The sequence below is a fragment of the Staurois parvus genome, unplaced genomic scaffold (assembly GCF_062004578.1).
Source record: "Staurois parvus isolate SC_StPar_1 unplaced genomic scaffold, SC_StPar_1.0 ptg000604l, whole genome shotgun sequence".
Classification (NCBI taxonomy): domain Eukaryota; kingdom Metazoa; phylum Chordata; class Amphibia; order Anura; family Ranidae; genus Staurois; species Staurois parvus.
In genome coordinates this window covers 3441205-3463395 of record NW_028318400.1, presented here as the reverse complement: position 1 = coordinate 3463395, position 22191 = coordinate 3441205, and the positions used below count along the sequence as shown (strand labels likewise).

Here is a 22191-nt window from a genome sequence, read left to right as displayed (position 1 = left end):
ATTAGGGACAGAGTTAGGGCCACAGAGACTTTAGGGCCACAGAATCGTTACTCAGGGACACAGAATCGTTACTCAGGGACACAGAATCGTTACTCAGGGACACAGAATTGTTACTCAGGGACACAGAATTGTTACTCAGGGACACAGAATCGTTACTCAGGGACGGAAACAGAATTGTTACTCAGGGACACAGAATCGTTACTCAGGGACACAGAATCGTTACTCAGGGACACAGAATTGTTACTCAGGGACACAGAATCGTTACTCAGGGACACAGAATTGTTACTCAGGGACACAGAATCGTTACTGAGGGACAAAGAATCGTTACTGAGGGACACAGAATTGTTACTCAGGGACACAGAATTGTTACTCAGGGACACAGAATTGTTACTCAGGGACACAGAATTGTTACTCAGGGACACAGAATTGTTACTGAGGGACACAGAATTGTTACTCAGGGACACAGAATTGTTACTGAGGGACACAGAATCGTTACTCAGGGACACAGAATTGTTACTCAGGGACACAGAATTGTTACTCAGGGACACAGAATCGTTACTGAGGGACAAAGAATCGTTACTGAGGGACACAGAATTGTTACTCAGGGACACAGAATTGTTACTCAGGGACACAGAATTGTTACTCAGGGACACAGAATTGTTACTGAGGGACACAGAATTGTTACTCAGGGACACAGAATTGTTACTGAGGGACACAGAATCGTTACTCAGGGACACAGAATTGTTACTCAGGGACACAGAATTGTTACTCAGGGACACAGAATTGTTACTGAGGGACACAGAATCGTTACTGAGGGACACAGAATTGTTACTCAGGGACACAGAATTGATACTCAGGGACACAGAATTGTTACTCAGGGACACAGAATCGTTACTGAGGGACACAGAATCGTTACTGAGGGACACAGAATCGTTACTGAGGGACACAGAATCATTACTCAGGGACACAGAATCGTTACTCAGGGACACAGAATTGTTACTGAGGGACACAGAATCGTTACTGAGGGACACAGAATCGTTACTCAGGGCCACAGAATCGTTACTCAGGGACACAGAATTGTTACTCAGGGACACAGAATCGTTACTGAGGGACACAGAATCGTTACTGAGGGACACAGAATCGTTACTGAGGGACACAGAATTGTTACTCAGGGACACAGAATTGTTACTGAGGGACACAGAATTGTTACTCAGGGACACAGAATCGTTACTCAGGGACACAGAATCGTTACTGAGGGACACAGAATCGTTACTGAGGGACACAGAATCGTTACTGAGGGACACAGAATCGTTACTCAGGGACACAGAATTGTTACTCAGGGACACAGAATTGTTACTCAGGGACACAGAATCGTTACTGAGGGACACAGAATCGTTACTGAGGGACACAGAATTGTTACTCAGGGACACAGAATTGTTACTCAGGGACACAGAATTGTTACTGAGGGACACAGAATCGTTACTGAGGGACACAGAATTGTTACTCAGGGACACAGAATTGTTACTCAGGGACACAGAATCGCTACTCAGGGACACAGAATCGTTACTGAGGGACACAGAATTTTTACTGAGGGACACAGAATCGTTACTGAGGGACACAGAATCGTTACTCAGGGACACAGAATTGTTACTCAGGGACACAGAATCGTTACTCAGGGACACAGAATCGTTACTCAGGGACACAGAATCGTTACTTTCTGCTTCACAACCACTATTGTACGTTCAAAGAGTTAAATCCTGTTTTATGTTTGGGGTGCTTATTGAATTAAAGAGTATGTCAGACAACACGCAGAGGAGTGGCAGATTAGGCAATGTTTCAGGAGCGAGCAGACGTGGCAGCAGAGGAAGGGGTCGAGGCAGCACTAGTCGCAGCCAGAGGCCAGTGCTCCCGGTGTCATCCAGCGGTCGTGTCTCCACCGACAACCCTGCCGTCATCGATTGGTTGGCTCGGTCGTCTTCCTCTTCCCAGGTCACCTCTGACACCTACAGCCAACGGTCGGTGGGTACGTCAGACACAACCGTTAGTTGACATGGCCCGGGAGCAAGCCCACTGAAATCACGTGTCCTCTACCTGCCCCTGTCCTTTGGTGTTGCCTCACCAAGCGAAGTATCGCATGCTGTGGGCTCAGCCCCACTGTACAGTGAGGAAGAGCTAACAGAGGGCGGTCAGGAACGGGGGGAGACATCCGCCTCTTCAGCAGCCAGGCGAAGAAGTACTGGCGAGGAGAGTGGCTCGGTAGCCGGTCTAGAGACAGGTCTGTCTCCTGACCCAGACGCAGCCGAGGGGGCTAGTAGTGAGGCAGAGACCCTACTTGATGATGAGGAGGTTGATCGCACTTGGCAGCCTCGTCGTCATCAGGCAATTTCTTCCGCATCATCAGGAGAAGAGGGTGCCAGCTTGGCAGCGAGCAAAACAGTCGGTGGGTTGCCCAGGAGGCAGCAGGGTCGCAGCAGTGTCAGTGGAGGCAAACGGCCACGGAGTAGAGCACCAGCTCCACTGCAGCCTACCACCACGGCCAGTAGTGGTGCCGGTGTGCACGGAGGAAGTAGCAGTCAGCCAGTGAGGAGTAGCGGGGGCAAAGTTTCCTACTCGGCGGTGTGGCAATTTTTCGTCAAGCCGCCCGAGGAAGTAAACGTAGCCGTATGTCGACTATGTAGCCAGAAAGTCAAGCGTGGCCAGGGGGCCCATGTTGGGACTACAGCGTTGCGTCAGCATATGCAGCGTCGCCATTCGGTGGCCTGGGAAAACTGTGATAAAGATACGGCGGTTCTGCCTGCCCCAGCCCCCGCTCCATCACCCGCTCCGTTACTTGCTCCGTCACCCGACGTCAATCGCCCTCTATCAGCCAGTCAAGGCTCCAACACCTCTGCTGAGGGGAGTTGTCGCTCGTTGGCATCTTCCGCTCATTCAGATGCTCCTTCTCCTGCTACTCCTCTTCACGGATTCCGTCAGCAGTCTTTCTTGGAATCCGTTTCCAAGAGACAACAGTTTGCGAGCACGCACCCGACGGTGCAGAAGCTGAACATCCTCCTGTCCAAGTTGCTGGTGCTGCAGTCCCTCCCTTTCCAAGTGGTGGACTCAGCACCTTTCCGAGAAATGATGGCTTGTGCCGAGCCGCGGTGGAGAATGCCAAGCCGGCATTTCTTCGCCAAAAAGGCAGTGCCAGCCCTGCATTCACATGTAGAAGAGATGGTGGGCCAGTCTTTGAGCATGTCGGTCTCTGCCAAAGTGCACGGCAGCGCCGACGTGTGGAGCTGTAACTACGGTCAGGGACAGTACATGTCATTTACGGCCCACTGGGTGAACGTGGTGCCGGCACAGCCGCACCAGCAACTTGGACAGGTCACGCCGCTTTTGCCTCCACGTTTGCACGTCCTTGGTCCAGCAAAGATGTCCGCCTCTACCACCTCTTCTTCCGCCGTGTCCTCAGCCGCCACCCCCGTGCCAAGTCCCATTACCCGACCGGCATATCACATGTGCAGGGCGCAACGGTGTCATGCTGTGCTGCACCTGGTATGCCTTGGCGAACGTAGTCACACAGGGGAGGAACTTCTCAGTGTAATGAACAGAGAAATCGACAGATGGCTGTCTCCGCGCAAACTGAAAATCGGAACCATGTTGACCGACAACGGAAAGAACATGGTGTCTGCTCTGCGTCAAGGAAGGTTGTGCCATGCGCCATGCATGGCTCACGTGTTCAATCTGGTTGTCAAGCGGTTCCTAAAATCCACCATCCCACTGCAAGACATCCTTAAAATGTCACGTAAACTTTGCATGCATTTCAGCCATTCCTACACCGCAAAGCACACCCTCCTTGAGCTGCAGCGGCAGAACGGAATTCCACAGCATCGCCTGATCTGCGACGTTGCAACAAGGTGGAATTCAACCCTACATATGTTAGACCGCCTTTACGAACAGCGAAAGGCCATCACCGATTTCCTGATGTTACAAGTGGATAAAGGTACTCCCCTGTGTAACTTAGATGTCAGCCATTGGCAGCTCATGCGTGACACCTGCCGCTTGCTCAGGCCCTTTGAGGAGGCCACGCTATTCGTGAGTCGGCAGGACTATGGGATGAACGACGTCATTCCTCTGTTGCACGTCCTGGAACAAATGCTGTTAACAATGGGTGGTCAGGGTGCGGTAGACGTGGCGCACAGATCTCAACGCCACATGACCCCTGTGGGGGCAGGACAGGAAGAAGAGGAGGAGGTAGAGGAGGACATTGGTGCTCAGGAATTATTGAGTGAAATGGGTGGTTTTTCCACTCAGCGGACAGGAGTGGAGGAGCAGGAGCATCTGGTAGAGGAGGAGGAGGAGACAGAGGACCCAGACGCACCGTGGCAGTATGCTGTGGAGATGGAGGCAGGGAGTCCCTCGCATTCCTTGGCACAAATGGCCCATAGCATGCTCGGTTGCTTGCGTAGCGACAGCCGAATAATAACCATCAGACAGAGGGATGACTTTTGGCTGTCCACCTTGTTGGACCCTCGCTACCGTTCCAAAATGGTGGCCTTTTTCACACCTGCTGAGAGGGAGGCCAAAATAACGTACTATAAAAACCACCTATGTAGTCAGTTGGTCTCTGCCTTTCTGCGCCAACGTCCATCCTCAGACACTGTGGGCCCTGTGCGCTCGCGTTCCGCTGCCATGGCAGCAGGGGAGGGGTGGGGTGGTAGGAGCAGTGGCAGCTCCACCAGCAGCGGCTGCCTCAGTCTGCAGTCGATGATGAGTAGCTTTCTTCACCAGTGAGGAAACTACTAACCAGCCGCAGCAGCAGCAGCATCAGGTGGACCTGGAGCAGGACCTCAAACAACAGGCTTGGGCCTACTTGGACAGCACCCTGCCAACCGAGGTAGACAATCCCCTTGACTACTGGGCAACGAAACTTGACCTTTGGCCCCAACTAGCTGAATTTGCCCTTGAAAGGCTGTCATGCCCGGCCAGTAGCGTGGCATCGGAGCGCGTGTTTAGTGCGGCAGGAGGTATTGTAACTCCGCGGAGGACACGACTGTCCACCCAAAGTGTGGAGAGACTCACGTTTGTGAAAATGAATCAGGCGTGGATTAGTCTGGATTTCAAACCACCAGTTCCTGACACAACTGACTAAATCCGCCATGAATCATGCCCCAAACATGTTATTATTTTTAACATAGGCCTCTGTATGGCCTTCAATTTAAGCTGCTTACGCTTCGCCACTCTGCCATGGGCCCCTGTACCGCCTCCTCTTGCTGCTGCCAGGTCCAGAGTGTGTCATGGGTCCCTGTATGGCCTCCCATTGCTGCTGTCTCCATCGCCACACTCTGCCATGTGCCACTTTCAGGTCTCCTCACACTTCTGGTGGGTTCCATTTTGTCATAGGGTGCTGGCAGATTACGGGCCTCCCATTGCTGCTGCCAGGCCCATAATCTGCCATGGGCCCCAGTACCAACTCCTCATGCTGCTGCCAGGCCCGTAATCTGCCATGGGCCCCCGTACCGACTCCTCATGCTGCTGCCAGGCCCGTAATCTGTCATGGGCCCCTGTACCGCCTCCTCATGCTGCTGCCAAGTCCAGAGTGTGTCATGGGTCCCTGTATGGCTTCCCATTGCTGCTGTCTCCATTGCCACACTCTGCCATGTCCACTTTCAGGTCTCCTCACACTGCTGGTGGGTTCCATTTTGTCATAGGGTGCTGGCAGATTACGGGCCTCCCATTGCTGCTGCCAGGCCCGTAATCTGCCATGGGCCCCCGTACCGACTCCTCATGCTGCTGCCAGGCCCGTAATCTGTCATGGGCCCCTGTACCGCCTCCTCATGCTGCTGCCAGGTCCAGAGTGTGTCATGGGTCCCTGTACGGCCTCCCATTGCTACTGCCAGGCCCGTAATCTGCCATGGGCCCCCGTACCGACTCCTCATGCTGCTGCCAGGCCCGTAATCTGTCATGGGCCCCTGTACCGCCTCCTCATGCTGCTGCCAGGTCCAGAGTGTGTCATGGGTCCCTGTACGGCCTCCCATTGCTGCTGTCTCCATCGCCACACTCTGCCATGTGCCACTTTCAGGTCTCCTCACACTGCTGGTGGGTTCCATTTTGTCATAGGGTGCTGTATGGCCTCCCATTGCTGCTGCCAGGCCCGTAATCTGCCATGGGCCCCCGTACCGACTCCTCATGCTGCTGCCAGGCCCGTAATCTGTCATGGGCCCCTGTACCGCCTCCTCATGCTGCTGCCAGGTCCAGAGTGTGTCATGGGCCCCTGTACCACCTCCTCATGCTGCTGCCAGGTCCAGAGTGTGTCATGGGTTCCTGTACGGCCTCCCATTGCTGCTGTCTCCATCGCCACACTCTGCCATGTGCCACTTTCAGGTCTCCTCACACTGCTGGTGGGTTCCATTTTTTCATAGGGTGCTGTATGGCCTCCCATTGCTGCTGCCTCGACCGCCACACTGTGGCTCCACACTCTGGTTTTGGCCCCGTGACTGCCCAAATGAGTGAAGTGTGCGGTGATTCTAAGATCGACGGCACTCATCTGCATGTCATACTGACTGACAGTATTATTTCTCTTCCCCAGCAGACTCCAAGGACATTTAAATTAAAGGTACAGTGTTCTGCACTAATATAAAGGCTCTCTGAAGCCTAGAAACACCCTTTTTATAAGTTAAATTCGCAGCGAATATATTCGACTCGAATCGAATTTATTCCGCGAATTCGCCGAATCAGCCGAATCAAATTTTTGAATAATTCGCTCATCTCTAATCATAACCCATAATATTGAGAAAGCTCATGTTGACTTTACCTTGAGTGTAAGTCGAGGTAAGCGGCAGCATTGACAGATGGTGGCACATGGTGGTTGTGGCACATGGATATTCCTTTATTTTGAGTATGTACTGTATATATTACATTTATTTGTGGACATTGTATTTAAAGCACGGGAATTGAGGTATTCACATCAAGAGTGGTGGTATGTTCTGTAGATCTGTCCAAGGACTTGACCTATATTCACATCTTTTCAGAATTTTATGTGGTCACACTTTTTGAGTTTTAACTATGATATTGAGTATGTTTTATGTTTAGTATACTTAGTATATGCCTATGCTCTATGTGTGGATAATTGCACATTTGTAGATTCATTTGTTTGCACAGCACCCTATGGTATTACATACATAGATTGGACAACACTGGAGATTATATCCTGATCCCAGACCTGCCTTCAGATATGCATTAAAACTACCAAACTACTGGCCCACCTCACAATTCCAGCTCTCCTTACATGTTATACTGACTTTGCTGATGTTTTTTGTTTTCTGAAAAAGTTGATTCTGTTCTTCCTCCTAATATGATTGTCTGATAGACCTCCTGCCTAACACTACCACTCCTAGAGGCCGAGCTCCCTCTCTGTGGCTACCTGAGACCCAGGCCATGAAAACCTATCTTCAGGAAAATTTGGAGAAGGGGTTCATTCACCTGTCCACGTCCCCTGCAGGGGTTCTTTTTCGTTGAGAAAAAAAGATGGATCCTTACAGCCCTGTATCAATTACCATGGCCTAAACAAGATTACTATTCCTATGTTATCTGAAGCACAAGTGATGGGGCCTTTTAAAGTGTTTTAGTGCTCTGCCTAGTCTTCCCCTTGGAAAGATGTTTGTTCCCCTCTGTTTTAGGCTTAAGGTGCTTTCTAAAGCAAATGAGGCCAAGGCAGCCGGGCACCCAGGGATTACTAAACTTTTTCTTTGGTTTCTCACAGGCTTTGGTGGCCCTCTCTCCATAAGGACTTCTGTTCCTATGTCAAAGCATGTGAAACCTGTGCTCACTCTAAGTCGTTGAAAGTGCAGTCCTCTGGATTACTCCTACCCTTGCTTGTCCATAAACATCCTTGGACCCACATAGTCATGGACTATATTGTAGACCTCCCTCCCTCAAATGGACACCTGGCCATCTGGGTGGTAGTAGACAGCTTTAGTAAAGTGGCTCATTTTATTCCACTAGCCACTCCCCTCCTCAAACTCCTAGCTTCCTTCCTTCCAGACACTCAAGCTCCACAGGTTCCCCAGAACATTGTCTACAACAGAGGTACACAATTTGTTTCCAGGTTCTGGAAAGCCTTCTGTGACCTCTTGGGAACCAACCTCTTCTTTTTGTCTGCCTATCTCCCTAAATGAATGGGCAAACAGATAAAATGAACCAATCCCTGGAGACCTATCACCACTGTTTTGTCTCTGATAAGCAAGTGGAATGGTCCTCAGCTCTGCCCTGGGCTGAATTGGCTTACAACAACTGACCTAATTTTTCCACCGGAATTTCTTCCTTCTATTGTGTTTATGGTTTCCATCCCAAATCCTGTTCATTCTCAGACAATGCACACATTTTCTCAAATTTGGAGCAAAGCCTAGGCTAACTTGTCCTCTAGCTCTGCTGCTCAAAAATGTTTTGTAGATCACCTCAGCTCTCAGGTTTCTCAGATTAAAATCAGGGATCAGGTCTGGCTATCCACAAGAAATCTGTCTCTCAGTGTTCTCTCAAAGAAACTGGCCCCTAGGTTTATTGGGCCTTACAGTACAAAGTTATTCACCAGGTTAACCCAGTTTCTTTAAGACTACAACTTCCTGCCTCAATGAGGATCCATAATGTCTTAAATGCCTCTCTTCTAAAACCCCTTCAGAAGGATACCATTGTTTCTTCTCAGCCTTCATTAATGGTCAACAGTTGATGGACAGGAAGAACATGAAGTGGAGCATATTCTGGACTCCAAGAAAGCAAGGAATTCTGTCCAGTATCTAGTGACCTGGAAGGGCTTTGGTCCTGAGGAGAATTCTTGGATCCCAGCTGCATTTGTTCACTCTAACAGATTTGTACAGAACTTCCACCACCAAAATCCTGACAAACCTGCTCCAAAGGAACCAGGGGCCCTTCCTCATACACATACACATACATACAATAGTAAATACATACATTGGGTGTGCATATGCACAAAAACGTTGATAGTAATACACGTTGCATAACATGCACACTGGAGTGAGAGCAAATATTGTAGCCCCATTATTCATGGTTAATTCTAAACTGATAACCTGTAGGGTCTTTTAAAGTGTGGCCTATGGAAAATATAGTTTACTGATATTTGTTGATATTTCATGGATTCATGAAATGTTAAGCCTTGAAATGCTGGGTATTTATTTACTTAGCGCAACCTCATCTTTTACAGTATATACTATTTTACAAAAAAATGGTAATATATTGTGTTTGTTTGGCCTGAAATTCACTTTAGGATGTTTTTTTACAGAAATGTTGTGTTTCATAAACTGTTAATATTGTTTGTCATAAAAAATTGGAACTACCACTATTTTATTCTCTAGGGTGTCTATTTCAGAAAATATATATTTTAACTAATCTTCCGACCTAAAATGATTTTTTTAAACATGCGTGCAAACAAAATGCAAAAAAAGACTCTGGCAGTGAAAGGGTTAAGTGTAGTAACACACGGCAATTGAATAAAATCTGCCTTGCTCCATTATGATTTCAGCAAAGATCATTCTAAATGGTTGCTATGGAATAATGCATGTACAAATTAGCACATTGTTCATTAAATAAAGTCATACACAATTATTCAATTGATTTTGACAGATTTTTCACACGATCATCCATATTTACTCTTTTAACCAGAGGTTGACAATTTCCCTAGGGCTAATGACAGACACCGCAAACTTTAACATTGAGATTTTGAAACTGATTGCCTGTCCATTTCATTTCCCAAGACATGCACTTTTTGTTTCCAGCTTCTGCTCAGTTTCGTTTCTTGTTCTTCTATGAAAACACTATCACATGGTCTGCTCACATAAATACAGGCTTGGCTGCAGGCGTTCAGAGGCTTGGAGGCATTCAGAGCAGACGATCATACAGAAGTCAACATGAGGTAATTGTATTTAACAAAAATTTGAATCCCTTCATTTGTGCTGAGCAGCTAGAGATATGAAAAAATGATGAAATGTCTTTTTTAAATGAGCCCTAATAAGAAAAATATTTTGTTTTCTGATAACTGTATGCAGATAAAATATGTGTAACAGAAGCAGATTATCACATCATTTCAATAACAAAGCTCTAAACTGCCACATTACTCACAAAAAACACCACGCAATTACCTTAAAAATATCGTTTATCTAGCAGTCACGTGACCGACATTACTGTTTATACATTGCTCTGGAGAAGGGCGAGGGGCATGGCACTAGCAGCTCCTCTGCCCTTGCAGAGACTGTGTCAGATTTAAAAAAACAACAAAATGTCTACTTCATACTCTCAATCACAAAAAGAAACATTGATGTTAGTGACTGCAATAGTAACCCCCCAACATTACTGTCTGTGGCTGCAATAATAACCCCCAGCATTGGTGTCAGTGACTGCAATAATAACCCCCCAACATTGGTGTCAGTGGCTGCAATAATAACCCCCCAACATCGGTGTCGGTTGCTGCAAAAATAACCCCCAGCATTAGTATCAGACTGCAATAATCCCCCCCCCCGCATTGGCATCAGTGGCTGCATTAATAACTCCCCAACATTGGTGTCAGTGGCTGCAATAATAACCCCCCAACATTGGTGTCGGTTGCTGCAATAATAACCCCCCACATTAGTATCAGACTGCAATAATACCCTCCACATTGACGTCAGTGGCTGCAATAATAACTCCCAACATTGGCGTCAGTGGCTGCAATAACACCCAGCACTGATATTAGTGACTGCAATAATAACTCCCCAACATTGGTGTCAGTGACTAAAATAATAAACCCCAGCACAGGTCTCAGTGATTGCAACACTAACCCCTAACATTAGTGCCAGTGACTGCAACAATAACCCCTTAACCAGTGGCATATCATCTTGTGTGCAGGAGTGTACGGAGCATAAATGTGAGTAGCAGGCATACTGAACACCCCCCCCCCCCCACTCTCTCACTTCCCTCCCCCCCTCCCCCTCCCTCCTCTCTCTCACCCCTTCACCCTTTCTCTCTCTGTCACCCCCAGTTTCTCTCTCTCTTTCTCTCACCCTCTTCTCTCTCACCTCCCCATATCTCTCTCACCCCTCTCTCCAACTCCCCCTTCTTTCACCCCACCTCATCACCCTCACCCTCTGCTCTCTCACCCCCCTCTCTCCCTACCTCTCTCACCCTCTCTCTCTCACATCTCTCTCCCTCTTCCCCCACCCACCACTTCCTCCTCCTCATCCCCTCATTCTCCTTCTCTTCCCCTCTCACTCTCTCACACACCTCTCTCCCCCCACCCCCCTCTTTCTCGCCCCCCCCCCTCTTGCTTCTTCCCCATTCTCTCTCTATCCCCCCCCTCTCTTTTTTCACCCCCTTTTCCCCTCTTAGTTTCTAATAGGTGATTCAGTCATATTTCAGGCACTCAATAAAATATGTGCTCTGTCAGTAGATTTTCCATATTTTCTCAGAAAAAAAAGTTGTGGGGGGATGGCAACCCTGTTAGGAAGAAGCTGAGTGAGAGTTGAATGACTCCTCAGTTATTGGGCAACTTTACTGTACTATGTAACTAATGGGAGCTACCGACAGCCCCCGAAAACTACACATACATTTTGCTGCGCCTGCCCTTAACGGTGGTATCAGTGCAGCAAAATACCCCCCAGATTAGTGTCAGTGTTGGATAATACTCCCAGAATTGGTGTCAGTGCAGGATAATACCCCCAGGACTGGTATTAGTGCAGCCTGATAGCCACAGGATTGTGTCTGTGCAGCCAAGAATCTAGGATTGTTGACAGTGCAGTAAAAAAAAACCCAAATTGGTCTTCAGTGGTTTGACAGGTCAACACCTGCTCCCATGATGCTTCCTCTCTATGGTGCTGCTGCCTCAGCCACTCCCACTGTCTGGCAGAAGATAACTCCGCTTGACAGGGTGAACACAAGTGTTGCAAGCAGTGTTGGAGTCTAAAGCATTCCAGCACAGAGGCAAGTAGCTTTTCCAGCTTTTCCCTCAAGAGTTCTCATTCCAGAAACACTCTGCTGCTTCGGGATCATCACAAATTTTAAAAAGCAAGTTTAGTTTATTTACTGAATAAGCTGTACTTTTACTTCAAGCATAATGTTTTTCTATACACTAAATTTCATAGCCCCAGCCTAACAAAATTACTTTCAGTTTGTAAAATTACTCCACACTGAGTTTTTTTAAATTTTTAAAACAAGTGTCCTTTTTTGCATAAAAAAAAGAGAAAACCCCCTTTTTTTTATCATGGATTCAAAATTTCCAGAAATTTGACATCTCTAGTTTCATATAAGTGCCTTCAAATTGCATCTGAACTGCCTTTGAGTTCATTCTAAGCCGATTCAAGCTGCTCTTGGCCAAGGGACAATGTTAGTATGCAAATAGACAAAAGTGTATGCCAGCCCTTAATCTGGCTTCACTACATAGTGTCTTGCCAACCAGAGACATGCAAGTGTATATTAGATGTCCCGATGTTTGATTTCCCAGTACTAATGCTGTGTACTTGCTGGTTTCAGGTCAGTTATCCATTAGTGAAGAATGGATAAAAACCAGAGGCCTGGAGCCTGCATCCTCAGAAACAAGCTAGTAATGGCAGCCTTTTATTTCTTTCCGTGTACAGTAGATTCATTTTAAAGTAATCTATGACAGATGTAGGCATGTTCTCCTAAACCCTACATAACTGCCTGCACTTGCTGGAGGTTTATAATTCCACAAGATACCCAAACTAGACCTGTGTGAATGATTTAGCATGCTGCCTCACAAGTCACTTTATTAAGGCTAAACGTGAGAATTTTGTCTAAAAGAATTTTTAGTTTAGGGAATACTGGAACACATCCAAAAGCACATTGTTGTCTTTTATTTAGAAACCACATTTTGCGTCCGTTGTTCATTAAACTGGACCAGCAGTAATTTAGAGCACATTTTCATGCAGAGAAAGTGCAAGGTTTTGTTTAATGCACCCTTCCCCAGCAGAACACTCGTCTTTTCTTCTGTTCCTCACTGCTCCATTCACCTGCTAGGAGCAAAGAAAATACCCAGTGCTTAGAGGAGCATGTGACATGATCCCTTCCTCTCAAATGACAGGGCTGTTGCATGGCGCTAGGCTGTAAAACGGGGGCCCTCTGTAAGCGCCAACAAGAGTGAATGTGAGATTGTACAGTGCTTTCTCTCTTTGCCCCAAACAGTTGAACGCAACATTGGGGAAGCAAAAGATAGGTGAGTATGTGGGAAGGGCAGCATTAAAATGAAACTTTTGCTTTTCCCTGCATTAAACCATCCACTGCTTTTGCCCCGTGTTGTAGATACCCTTTGGTGTCCTAAAGGCTAAGTCCACCTTTCTAACCATGTTTCAAGTTATGAATATTTGAAAAATCTTGCGAGCCAGAAAGCAGACAAAAAACTCCTTATTTTATACTCTCTAATGTTGGATCGCAAACCTCTAGCACATAACTACCAATGTGATAAAACGCAAAATAAAAGTATATATAGTGTTGCGCTCCCAAACCTTCAATCAATATATTATTATTTAAATCACTTAATCAAAAAAAATTTTTCAATAATTAAGAATGATGTGTATGAATAAACATAAATTCTAATATTCTTATACTCTGAATACACTCAGATAAACCATGTGCATAGAAAAATAAAAATAGTGAACAAACAAATATAAAATGAAAAATAAATAAATAAAATATAAAAATAAAAATAAAAATAAAATTAATGTCCCAAAAAGTGACTTTGTGCTGAAAAATCTTCAATGATTATAAAATCGGTGACTGCTTGTGAATCCTCCCTCAAGTGAAGATGTGCGCTCACCTCATATGAAGCCTGCAATTAGGCTATATAAGCTTGCGGTTCACCTCCTTTGGAACCTGCTTGTTTAGAACTCCTGTTTTAAGATATCCATGGTATACGACATATGCTATGGAATGAATCTCCTCTCCAGAGTGTGCTATTCCTCTATATTTTCATCTCCATGCGGTTCTCCACATACAAAAAAGATCTCGACATGGTGCTTTATCGTTTTAAAAGGATTGACTTTATTTGCTTTAGGATATGGCACTCACATGTGTGCGGATAGTGGTAGTACAAATACGATCCCAAACTGCCGCTGACTGCCGGAGCTGTGTAATTAGCTGCAGAGTACCATGTCAGTTCACCATGGCCAGATCTGGCCATGGTGAACTGACATGGTACTCTGCAGCTAATTACACAGCTCCGGCAGTCAGCGGCAGTTTGGGATCGTATTTGTACTACCACTATCCGCACACATGTGAGTGCCATATCCTAAAGCAAATAAAGTCAATCCTTTTAAAACGATAAAGCACCATGTCGAGATCTTTTTTGTATGTGGAGAACCGCATGGAGATGAAAATATAGAGGAATAGCACACTCTGGAGAGGAGATTCATTCCATAGCATATGTCGTATACCATGGATATCTTAAAACAGGAGTTCTAAACAAGCAGGTTCCAAAGGAGGTGAACCGCAAGCTTATATAGCCTAATTGCAGGCTTCATATGAGGTGAGCGCACATCTTCACTTGAGGGAGGATTCACAAGCAGTCACCGATTTTATAATCATTGAAGATTTTTCAGCACAAAGTCACTTTTTGGGACATTCATTTTATTTTTATTTTTATATTTTATTTATTTATTTTTCATTTTATATTTGTTTGTTCACTATTTTTATTTTTCTATGCACATGGTTTATCTGAGTGTATTCAGAGTATAAGAATATTAGAATTTATGTTTATTCATACACATCATTCTTAATTATTGAAAAAAATTTTTTGATTAAGTGATTTAAATAATAATATATTGATTGAAGGTTTGGGAGCGCAACACTATATATACTTTTATTTTATGTTTCAAGTTATACCCATATTGAGGTAACATGAAATATAATCACAATCCCCAGCCCCCCGCACCACTCCCCCTTACTAAATCCAGAAATTCATCTTCCAACCAACTCTTCTCACAGAGGTGTGGCTCCTCCCATAAAGCCATATCAACCATTCACAGACATCTGTGAATGGAGGGACTACAAGTTTCATCTCCCACTGCAGCAGAGGGACAGTTAGATCTCAATGCAGCATAAACGTGATGATGTCACCGCACTTGCAATCCATTGATTTTTCCTCCAGCCCCGTAATGAAAGGTCCGTACCATGGCACAGACCTGCAGTTGGAGGAATGGCCTGCAAGAACCTGTGCATTTTACTCACGATCCACTGATTGTGGGTGCAATGCTTTGTGGGCTCTAAGGCAAAAAAATTGACAAATGCACATTTATTCTTTTATTGTTGGTGCATTTATTAATTTTTTTGCAAAAAATGGATAAAGCGTAATTTCAGTGCTCTTCACTGGCCCCCTTCCCTCTCTGAACCCGCCAACCCCACACTTTATTTTTGTAAATCCTGTACATTCTTCTTGCTGCTAATGATTTTACGTGTCCTAGCCATTCTCTCTAGGCATCATCATGAGGTGGGCCCTTCTCCTGGACAAAGCAGCACTTATGTAATGATGTGTGAGCAAAGATCATTCCTAGAATACTCTGAGCCCAGCCTGCAGGCAGCACCGGTCATCTGCCATTCAGGCAGCAAACGCTGTGCTGCAGAATGCAAGGTAGAGCATGCCCCATAACCTGACCATTCTTATTTCTTATTTCCTATGATCCTCAGCCCCATTTAGTGATCATAATGCGGTTTTTGTTGACCACTCTATTTTTATAAATTAAAAATATTCAACCTGTAGAGAAAATAGGAGTACATTTGATTTTGTCCCATTCACACAGAATGGATGTACCAGCAGATTTTTTCATAAATACATCTCTAATTAAATGAAATGCTATTTTCGGATCTCTGCATGTGTCTAATAGTGTGGATGAAACTCTTACAAATATTACATTTTACCAGATTATGTGCTGTTTGGGATATTCTACAAGGGCCATAACATGGTGATTAAGCTTGCAATATTTAAAACCTATATACAGGCAAAACTTGTCAACCTTTCTTGCCTTGTCAACTTTTCACTGCTGTCTGTGTCCCTGTTGAAAAGATATATGCTCTTTATTTTGTCCTGGTGACCCTTGTTACCAAGATTAAAAGCGATATTTTCTGTCACCAGAGCATAAAACGCATAAAAAGAGCACACCAACCTCAATACACAGTCCCTGATATAAGGAATAGTGAATAGCAGTCTGTCATACAGAAAATCAGCGTTCTCGTAGCTGGATACCAACATTGCCAGTATGCAAGGGGTCTACTTGGGGTTCAGTAACCTACTCAACACACTTTGGCAACATAATGAGCCATAATATTTTAAGTGCTTTTCCTTTTTTATTATTGAGCTAGTATTCAAAAACCTTTGCCTGGTTTTGGTTAGTTTTGAATAACTGAAGGCTATTTTGAGAATATACAAATGGCATTAGAGGCTAAAGCTATATTGTTCCATACTACAAGGCCCCTTAAGTGTTTTCAATAACTATACTTTTTTTAATTAAAATTATAATGATCAATGTGTATCTTTAGTAAACTTTTCTATTTGTGTTTCCTTGTAGTGATGTATTAAAGAAGTCTCTGAAGAGCCGTCTAACAAAGCTGCAGTGTCATTTCACGTGGAACTTGCTTGATGAGGAAGCTGACATTGATAAAGTAAAAGACAGGCTTTATGACCAGATTGCATTTTTAGATGCTTCCTTCAAATACAGGATATACAATATCCTGGCCTACACCAGTTATCTCAGTGAAGATTATGAAGAAGCTACCGATTATCTATGCAAAGCTGAGGAACAACTCCAAGAGAGTAATACCGAGGATACAGATGCCAAAAGGGTAATAATCTATGCCAACTATGCCTGGATATTCTACCACAGAAACCAAATTATAAAAGTTTATAAATATCTTAAAATGTTTCAAGAAATCAGGGAACATTTTGAATCCCCACCAAAACAGAATGTCCTTCTATTTGAGATGTACAGTGAGATGGGGTTTTCTCTATTAACCTTCCATGGAAGACACAGTGAAAGAGCCAAAGATTGTTTTAAGAAAGCTCTAGACTTGGATCCAGAAAACCCACAGCTGAATTCTGGCTATGCCATTGCTGTGTTCAAACTTGAAGGCTACAACTGCCTGAAGAAACCACTAGATGAATCCTTTCCACTTTTGAAACGAGCTGCTGAGATAAACCCAAATGATACAGTTGTAAAGGTCCTTCTAGGTTTGAAATACCAAGATCTGAATAATTCCAAAGAAGGCCTAAGACTCATAGAAGATTCTTTGCGAGGGACACCAGAATTCCCATATTTGCTTCGTTATGTCGCAAAATTTTACAGGAGAGAAAAAATGAGTGATGAAGCCATTTTGGTCCTTAATGAAGCAACAAGGTTAAATCCTACATCAAGCCATCTTCATCACCAACTGGCTCAATGCTACAAAAAAAAGATGACCACCTTGAAGGAGTCTGCTCGAAAAGCAAAGTCAAATTTTCAGTCCACCAGGGGCTATACTAAGGAAATTTCTGATACAATTTCCAGTGCCATATTTCATTTGGAAAAGGCTGTTGAGTACAAACATACATTTGTTACAGCTCATATAGCCCTGGCCTGCATGTATGGGAGAGCAATGCAATACCAGAAAGCAGATGAAACATTCCATCGAGTTCTGACCATGGGCAACCTCACACAGGAGGAGAAACAGGACCTTCACCTGAATTGGGCACAGTATGAACAATATAAAACAAACTGTCAAAGTGAGGCAATAAAGCATTACAAAGAAGTCTTAAAAATAAAATGCCCCACAATATTCAGAGGTTATGCTTTAAACCAGTGCAAGAGTCTTGCTAAAGAAATTCTCAGCAAAAATCAGTTTGATGACAATGGGATTGATTTGTTGGACTTCATTCATGAACAAGATGTTAATGTACAAAATTCCGCCATAAACGGTGCTCCGTTTGAACATAATTCAGACAATGAGGAATAACAAATTGCATAATGACAATTATGTTGTCAATGTTGATCTGAAAGGTCTGAACAGCTAAAGTGAACAACAGAAGAATGAAGATCTTACTTTCAATGGCAATGTTGCTTACATGAACAGATCAGACATTCATATTTTATTTCAGCTTGGTTGACCCTTTTAATCCAATGTATATTGGCATTGCAATGAGGCCTGCATTTGTGGAAAGGAAACATGACCGTATTGTTGGAAGATGGCAGACTAATATATTTTATATAATGGAAACCATTACTGAAAAAAATATATGAACTTCCATTGCTGAATTTCTTATGAAAATTATTTTATAAAAAAAATACCATATAGCAGTGTTACTTATGTTTAAGTTCCCAGGTTGCTCTGGAAGCTATCAAATAATATATGCAGATCAGGCACCTTATCTCAGATGTCTAGGAGGGAATTTCCTCTACCTCACATCTGTGGTCAGTGGCAGTGCTGATAACACACGCACACACACTCACTGCTGCTGTGAATGAACCCCTTCCTTCCTGCACTGGTAGTCAGCAACAGAGCTTTTGACTCCTCCCATACACAGAAATTAGTGGTCAGTCAATGGCAGTGTTAATTTTAGCATCCCCCATGCATTGATGGTACAAATGGCCTATTTAATCAGCAGCATCCACAGGACAGATTCATTTTTTGACTCCATCATGTAAAGGGCACTGGCTGCACACCATGAGGCATTTAAAGTAAAATAAAGGCCTGGCTATCAACAGTGCTTATTTAATTACCTGCAAACCTGCTCTCGCAGTGTACTGCTCTCTACAGATGCTCTCAGATTCCTATGTTAAGTTAATAATTTAGTCATATTCGTTATGCTAGAATGATTTGTTACGAATTTGTTTCGTATAGTCGGATCTGTATCATATATTCGTTATTTTCAAATTGATTCGGAATTCAAATTTCAGAAGGCGGCTATATTTGTTCTATTTTATTCTATTCTAATCTAATCTATTCTATTTTTTTCTATTCTGTTCTATTTTACTCTACTCTTTTCAATTCTATTATTTTATTTAAAATGTTGTTATTTTCTATTATTTTATGTTCTATTCTATTCTTATATTTTCTATTCTAATCTATTCTATTTTGTTTTATTCTATTCTATAATATTCTTTTCTATTCTGTTCTATTCTATGAAGCAGCCTAAGTAGGAATCACCATATTTCACTTTTTTAGCTTACTGTATTTATTACAATATGTTTCCATTTTGAATTCAAATTCTTTTCAAATTCAAATTCGACGATTTGGTTTCATTATAATTTAGTTCATAATTGAAATTCGTTACTTTGTGATTCAGAAATTCGGATACATCTGACTCTCCAAGTAACTAAAACTTCGTCCAAATTTTGATTCATAATTAAACAAATTGCTCATGTCTACTTCTTATTCCCTCATGGCACCATACAATATGGGCAAGCCGGGACTATACTTCTACTTTCAGGCGGAGATCACTCTACTGTACCTAACAGTAATGCAGATTCATTCTGATATCCCAGCAAATTGCTGCCCCTCTACAGGGTTCCCTGTCCCCCTCTGCTTTTGGGGTTAATAGTTTAGATAGTAACAGCTGTGTGAGTCAGTGATGATCACTCTGAATCCCCCACATAAAAACGTTGCGACCTAGGCAGCTAAACCCCCCCTATTTCTTGGTACAGATTGAACTGTCCAATTACAGTCAGATCATTATGTAATGTGGCTGATGATCTAAAAGCCGGCCAGCTTAACCCCTCCATGCCTGGGATGATTTCATACCTTCCTGACCAGAGCAAGTTGTACAGTATGTAGATTCAATTGCTTGTTACTTTTGAACTGCTTTGAGTGTTAACACAAAATAACACAGCTTTTCTGTGAACATATTTGTCTTCCTTGTGATAACATAGGGTTACCCCCTTAATGCTGACGCCTCCCGGCCCTTTAAGGGGTTTCTGATGATGGGAGGCGGGGCAAGATTTCTGATCATGTGACCGCCATTATTGGCTGTCACAGCAGTCACATGATCGGAAAGCTCCTGATCGCAAGTAGAGATCTGGAGCTTTCCGAAACTGCGCTGGGAGTGCGCAGGGCGCGAGCACTCAGTACAGCTGTGTTTACATTCTGGTACGCATATATGCAGCCTTTCAGCGTTAGGGCCCAACCGCCAAAGGGCCGCATATCTGCGTACTGTCAGCGTGAAGAGATTAATATCATTTTTTTGTTTATGGTTATTTTCCAGAGAAATACCTAGACAAGATGCCTAGCATTTTGATGGCTTATGAAACACATGTATGCAGATACATTTTGGACTTAAAAAAAGCACGCATAACTCTCTTTGCACAGTGTATGTACATTTACCCCCGGTTCACATCTATGCGGGTGGTGCCGCTGCAGATCCACATAAAAATCTGTGCAGCCGCACCACCCCCACAGAGAATTGCGGACCCGCGGGCATTAGTTCTAATGGCACGCCGCCCGCACTGGGAAACACAACCGTACTGGTAACCGAGGTTCCAGTGTGGGCTGCGTTTTCCAAAGAAGTGCAGGGACTTCTTTCCCTGCGTGTCATGGGCACAGGAGTCCATTCAAATGAATGGGCTCTCGCGCCTGCACAAAATGCGGCATGCACGGCCGCATAGGTGTGAACCTAGGGTAAAGCCCTGCGCACATATGATCAGCGTCTACACTGCAATCACCAATAACTCTGCTGAACACACTACATTTATAACATCAGACATCTACACACTATACACTATTTCATTTTTATACAGCCTGTATTTTAATAATGATAATCATAATAATTTTAATTATGAATTAAAATTATGTATCAACTTTTCTTTCTACTCTGTATTATGGTACAGTATACGTATTATGTAAAATAATTAAAAGAAAAAATGTTTCAACATCTGTTTTCTTTGATTTTTTTATCTTAAGAGTTTAATTACACAAATTCACACCAAAATAAATGATGATGCTTTATCTTTGGACAATATCACCCCACACATGTGTATTGTTCTTTGTTAGTACATATGAGGTGACCCTGAAGTAACTGAGCCCCTTTTGATTTTCGGAGTACAGTTTCCATAGCTAGTGTTCTGACTCCTTACCTTTGAGTCACATGGAAGATTTTGGAAACTCAATCCTGTTTTTAAATCTCATCAGTAAATTTTTTGTCTGTCTCTTGTTACCTTCTAATGTACTGTAAGCTGCTACATAAGAGATTTTCAGTAGCATGAAAGAATGATCGATCCCCTATAATCACACAATTCTGAATAGCAGTAACAATTAGGCTGGCCATAGACGGTTCAAATCCCAGCCGGTTCAGCAGGGACTAGCCAGGATTCAAACCATTTATGGACAGGCTAACTGTACCCAAGTTAATTATTGTATGACTTGGGTACAGCCAGCATGTCAGGAGGGGTACTATGTACCCCATAGTCATTCATGTATGGTGGGTGGAATCTGGGCCCCCCTTATTGTTAAAGATATGTTAACAAACCCCCACAACCAAAGCCAGGCTGCATGCTCAGATTAAGGGCATGGTATGGATCCTTATGGATGAACACACTTTTTTTTTTGTAGAAATCCAGCCTTAACACCCCGGTCACCCTGGATGTTAATTGGCATGCAATTTGCATGCTATGCAACTTGCAAATTGCATGCCAAGTGGCACCCTATTGTCCGCAATTACAGCAGTCATATTGGTGCAGTTCCGACTTGGTCGGAGCCGCACCGATTTCTGAAGTAGTACATGCACTGCTTTTGGTGCGATTTACAAAGACGTCTGTGTCAGATGTCTTGCAAATCGCACATGAAATCGGGAGTTCACCCGACTTTTAAATCGTGCGACTTCACTGTAAGTCACGCGATTTCAAAGTCGGGTTTGATGTGACCGGGGTGTAAAGTGGTTGTGAAGGCTGAAGATTTTTTACCTTCATGCATTCTATGCATGAAGGTAAAAAACCTGTGTGCAGCAGTGCCCCCAGCCCTCGCAATACTTACCTGAGCCTCATCGTGATCCAGTGATGTGAATGACAGCCTCAGCTGTGATGGGTCTCTGCCTCCTCATTGGCCATTGGCTCCCGCTGCTGTCAATCACAGCCAGTCAGCCAATGAGGAGAGCGAGAGGGTGGGGCCAAGCCATGGTTCCGTTTGTGAATGGACACATGGAACAGTGGGTGCCCCCATAGCAAGCTGCTTGCTGTGGGGGCACCCAACAGACAGGAGCCA

The 22191-nt window shown here is 44.1% G+C and overlaps 1 pseudogene; it reads left to right on the top strand.

Moving 5' to 3' along the window:
* Positions 1-9899: 9899 nt before the first annotated feature.
* LOC149449787 (antiviral innate immune response effector IFIT1 pseudogene) lies at positions 9900-18967 on the top strand (annotated as a pseudogene).
* Positions 18968-22191: the final 3224 nt, after the last annotated feature.